Source organism: Meleagris gallopavo, chromosome 3, assembly GCF_000146605.3.
Source record: "Meleagris gallopavo isolate NT-WF06-2002-E0010 breed Aviagen turkey brand Nicholas breeding stock chromosome 3, Turkey_5.1, whole genome shotgun sequence".
Taxonomy (NCBI): Eukaryota; Metazoa; Chordata; class Aves; order Galliformes; family Phasianidae; genus Meleagris; species Meleagris gallopavo.
The window spans coordinates 21374214-21379817 of NC_015013.2; the positions used below are offsets into that span (position 1 = coordinate 21374214).

General features: G+C 36.8%; 1 long non-coding RNA gene across 1 annotated transcript in view; it reads right to left on the reverse strand.

The window, feature by feature from the left end:
* LOC116216439 overlaps positions 1-3763 on the reverse strand; it is an 8194-nt gene extending 4431 nt beyond the window's left edge. Inside the window, exon 1 of the long non-coding RNA XR_004159174.1 lies at positions 3713-3763. This is a non-coding gene — a long non-coding RNA (uncharacterized LOC116216439). The remainder of the gene's footprint in view (positions 1-3712) is intronic.
* Between the last annotated feature and the right edge of the window lie 1841 nt (positions 3764-5604).

A 5604-nucleotide genomic window follows, 5' to 3' on the forward strand; every position in this document is an offset into this window, starting at 1 on the left:
TAACTGCCAATGCACTGTGCAATAAAACAAGTAAAGTACTTAAGTCTGACACTCATTAATTCTGAGGACGGTTATTAATCTTATTAGCATGTGAAGCACCACAAGGTCCAATTCCTATTCATGTACTATTAGAAAATGTAAATGTAATTTGGAGCAACTAATGACAAAAAAAATCCTGTTACTTCCATTGTTCATACATCTATTCTAGACAAGGAACATAAAACTGACCTACTGGTGGTGAAAGGAAAGTGTATTTGCATATCAACCTCAGGATTTAGCTGCTTCTACAAGGATTAGGCTAGGTCCTGTCAACTTTCAACATTTAAAGTTGTCAAGTTGACTTACTCAAACGGGGATCAGAGGAGGGAAGAAGGGAATTTGTATCTTCTTGTGAAGCATCAAGTGTTTGGCAAAGCTGGACGAAGAAAGCCAAGTGACATTCAACTGACCCAATGTCTAAAATAATTCTGAGGTGTAAGACTTCCAGTAGTATCTCTCCCATTTTCCTGCTCAAGGTAAAGCTGATCAGTAGCTTCAAGGTCAGGTAAAAATTTTTCTCTGGTCTAAACATTAATCACCCTAAGCAATAGGGATTTTACACTCTCACTGAAGAATGGTGCTAGTGCTGCCCTGTATGATTATTTGTCTCCATCTCATTTAATCTATTTCTTTCTACTGCAGTCATCACTGGTGTCTGTCTTCCTCTACTCCTCTTGTGGTCAAAAGCATTTAGGCTGCTGAAATTAACATGACTTCTTGCTAACTTACTTCCTAGCATTGCTACAGGTCGATAAAGCACCTTTCAATATAAGGTGAATTCTGGTTTTGCTTTTTTTTTTGTCAACAGCAGGAACAGTCATTTACAACCATTACCTAACTTCTTAATATACTGCTGAACTCTTCTTGGGAGTGAAATTTCTCCACTAGAGAGAATAAACTGTAAATAATGTCAAAAGTAACTGGAAAAGATATGTGCTAAGCAAGTGGCAAATGGAAGAAGCCAAGCTAGCTGAGAGGTTGTATGCATGTCAGTGAGAGCACTATCATTTTGAAGTAACGTTGAAACTGGGCTTATGGCTCAGTCATGAGCATCCAAAAAATAACAGTAAGGGCAGCAGGAAGTAAGTGTTACTTTACTTTGCTGGCAGGAAAGCAAATTCTTGAAAGTACTCAATCCCCTGTCAAAATGCAATTCAACACAGTTCAATAAAACTGCTACTTACTAAATAATGTCAAAAGAATATGACTCAAAGAAGTAGTTTACCAGGCAAGAGGCACTTTTTCAAGGCAGTATTTATTTCTGAATGTTTTCTGTATCACATGCTAGGCCACTTATTCAACCTAAACAGAAAACTATTCACACTGTGCATTAGCCTTCAGGCTCTCAAACCTCCCTTAGCGCTGATGTAGCTAGCTTTGACTGAAACCTTTGCAACACACTGGAATATCATATCTGTAAGTGGAAATGAAATGCCTGTCCTCAAGGACATCCATGCTGGGCCATCCACAGAATGTAATTAACAAACCAATTCTGAGCTACGTTTACTTGCTACTTGCAACACACGAGCACAAATCCAAAAAGGAAATGGCAGGTAAAGAAACACAAAATTACAGCTGGAAACTAAGCCCAAGACTTTTTAATTTGGATGCCAATGTGAAAATGATAGTCCACCTCACTTATTCTGCTGAAATGAAATAGAATTAAGTGATAGCAGATAATAAGGAGCAAATTCTACATGTGCCTCTCATACCATGCACAGTGCATTAATCCTTTGAAAAGAGAGTGGACATTCACTGAGAAAGGAGGGGGACGGAAAAACTCTGGAGTTTGGAATAGGAATTTGATTCTGAAGTCTTCTCATCTGTGAAATGATGCAGCTGAATTCTTAGTGTGAATGACAACCTTCTAATAGCTTTATATCCTAAAATACCTGCTCTCAAAGAACAGTGAAGTTCAATACTAATGCATACTCACTGTTTATCCATGAAACAAAAGTCTGACAGGCTTTGTACCAAGCAAACTCACCTTAATTAAAGAATTTATTCATTATTATGTGAAGTGCTATGGAACAAGGATAAGGTCTGGAAAAAATGGCTCTGCTAAGAAGAGCAAAAAAGTCTCTCTGCCCATGTAGTACTTAAAACATGACCATAAAAAAAAAAAAATGAGTATTTGCTGACACCATCCTTCCACATTCAACTTTCTCACTAAATCTCAATATAAGAGGAATTATTATAGCTAGTACACAAAGAAGTTCCATTTCACTCAAAGCACAGTGCCTTCTAGTCCTTGAAGACTTCATTACTAATTGCCTGTGCATTCAGGAAGAATTATAAGAAAGAATTAAAGGATTTCCTTTGGATCAAAGTTGAACAAGATACCACTATCAGCCAGAATGAGTGGTATTTACTTTCATATACGAATTTTACTAAAAAATTAAACAAAAATCATCAACAAAAAAAAACCAAAGGTGAATAATTAAGCTACTGCTTTGTAGATCACCTGGATTTGGTTACTCTATAATTTACTTGCCATTTCTCTCTCTCTCTCTCTCTCTCTCTATATATATATATATATATTCATAATATTCATATATTATCAATAAATATTATCCTAGAATATAAAATGGTTGCTGTATTGCAGAAAGCAGATTTTCAGGTTCCTGATATGAACCTGGACAGGTGTTACTATGTCTCTCAAATTCTACACATAAGAAGATCATGATGGCATCACATTTTCCTTTCTTCATTAATAAACTTGACTGTTATACAACATCTTAGTCTGAAGCAACTTCTACTAAGAGTCAAGTGCAAGATAATCCTGTGATCTGAACTAGCAACATAAAAATACAGTAATAATATTCTATATGTTTTTACACCATCACATCTCTGTCAGTATATGGTCATGATGGTCAGCCAAGACAAACAGAAAGTACTTTAACTACATAAAGCCATCATATTTTCGTCTATTTGCACCTTATTCACTCTCTCTCACCTCACTTGACTGATTCACAACGCTCCAAAAGAAAAAAAATCTAGAAAAATTATCTAGAAAAATAACAATTAAATGTTAAAGAATGTTTTGGATCCAAAAGTAGTTATTTGAAAAAAAGTGTTTTCTGTTCCATTAATGTTATATTTTTTTATTAATTAACAAAAGATAAAGCAAAAAGATAAATCATAATTTTCATAAGCTCCCGTTGCTTCATTTTTTCTCTTTAATGTTACATAAGAAAGAGTGAGATATCTACTAGTAAAATAGATACTAGAAAAAGAAAGTTGTATCGTCCATTTAGAAATGGTATTATCCAAGTTCTATTATATATTACTCATTTGAAGTGTAGTTTTTATTATTTTGGGCTCAAGAATGCTGTGAAAAATATAAACATTACTATTGCTTTTACTTTCAAAATATGGTTAATTTGATTCAAAATTTGTAAAACGTTCTCAGAAAATAAAGCTCTGCATGTTAGAACACAGCAAAAAAATTCTAAGGAAATCAAATGAAGAAATTAACAATTATTATACTGACAGATAGGATAAAATAAGAAAAAATTGAGTACCTCAAGAATGATGTGCAATGAATGAATATACTAATGTTATGGTATAGCATTGTACAATTAATGAATATACAGACGTTAAGATATAACAGAGAGCTTGGCTATTATGTTATTACACCACAGCAGGAAACAGAAATGATAGGCACACTCACCATAACCTAGGCTCACATGGGAAACTCCAGTGGAGTGGATCTCCAGAAGAGATCCTTCCCCACTGGTGGTCAGCTCTTAAATGGGTCTAGGAGAGGTGGAGCCAGGCACAGCACAGGTGAATTGCCTTCACCTGTGCTCCCATGGCTGAGTCACTGCTTGCCTCAGGTGAGCAATCAGAGGTTCAGGCCATAATTCAGCAGTCCCCATACACATGACAAACACAATGTCAGTGGAATAAGTATGAAGAACAAACTAAATTTGTGGCACTATATTAGCAATAGTGGGGTTTATAAAACATTTTATTCATCAAGAACGATAGCAGTCTGTGATTGCATTTGTTTAAAAATGCAATAGAAATGAACTCTACTGTCAATGAGTTGTTTCTTTGCTCTACCTTCAATACAGGGTGTACAGTAATTGTTTGATCCAGAGTATCACACTTCTTAAAACAGACCATTCAAAACCATTGAAAAAGTCGTAATTTCTTTCCTTTTTTCCTATTCCTTCCCTTTTTGTCTTTCTTCCTTCCTTTTCATTTTTTTCCCCCTTTTCTTCTTTCTTTTCTTTTTCCTTCCTTCCTTTTTAATAATTTTTTAAACTGTACTCAGACAGCCTCAAATGTACCTGAATTTCTCTGGCCTTGTGTGTGATGACATACATGATGCAAATACAGACTGTTCTAGCAGACCATCAGCCATCCTTCAGAACTTCATGTAGTGGACTTGCTCTCGTAATGGTATCAGAAGCATGTGAGGATATTCCAATACTGCCTCTAAAGGTATTTGGTGACCCTCTTAAAAAAGCATTTCTTAGATTAAATAATTACATTAAAAAATCCATTTAGTATACAATAAAAATGAAAAATTTAAATGGTAAAAGACATTTTGCTAGATAAAATACTGATAAAACAGAAACACTAAAAGTGCAAACTCAAGGAAGTTAATTAGGTAGGTTGAAAGAAAAAAAGGAACATCAATTATGCATTTAGAACAAGCAGACAAACAACCTCCCACAATTTGCAAACTAATTTCCTGACTTTTACTGCCTGAGTAATTATTTTCAAGCAACTGGATTTTATTATTGTTCTTTCCTGACCTGGGCAGTTAGCTTCAATTAGACACTCTGCAAGAATAGAATTGTGGAATCATAGAATCCTTAGAGTTAAAAGGGACCTCTGGAGGCCATTGAGTCCAACTCTCCTGCAATTAATAGGGACACCACAGCTAGATCAGGCTGCCCAGGGCCTGATCCAGCCTCACCTTGAATGCCTTCAGGGATGAGGCATCATCTGCATCACTGGGCAATGTGTTCCAGTGCCTCACCACCCTCACTGTAAAAGACTTCTTCCTTATATCCAATAGTGTTTATCACATGATAAACAAGAAGATATTAAAAGGTGATGTACCTGGCAAGGTTTTGTTGGCAGCTAGGAGACAGAGGAAAATGTGCAGGCACCCAGGGCAGCGCAGGAGGGCAGGAGGCGCTCCAGGCACAGGGCAGCAGCTCCCTGCAGCCCAGGGGAGGCCCATGGAGGAGCAGGCCATCCCCTCGCAGCCCATGGGCACTGCTCAGAGCAGATCTCCTCATGCACCCATAGAGGAGCTCATGGGGTGGCAGTGGCTGAGGCCTGAAGGAGGATGCAGATTACAGAGATCCAATGCAGGAGCAAGTTTCTGGCAATGCAGTGAGAGTAACCCACAGTGGAACCAGAGGTCTGGTATGAAATAGTGTACTTTTTTTTTAGTAGGCAATAATTTAAATTAATCTTCCCCAAGTCTAATCTGTTTTGCTTGTAACAATAACTGGTAAGTGATCCCTCTGTGGTTACCTTGATCCACAAAATTTTTCATCTTGTTTCTTCCCAAAGCTTGTCCTGTGAGGAAGGGGATGT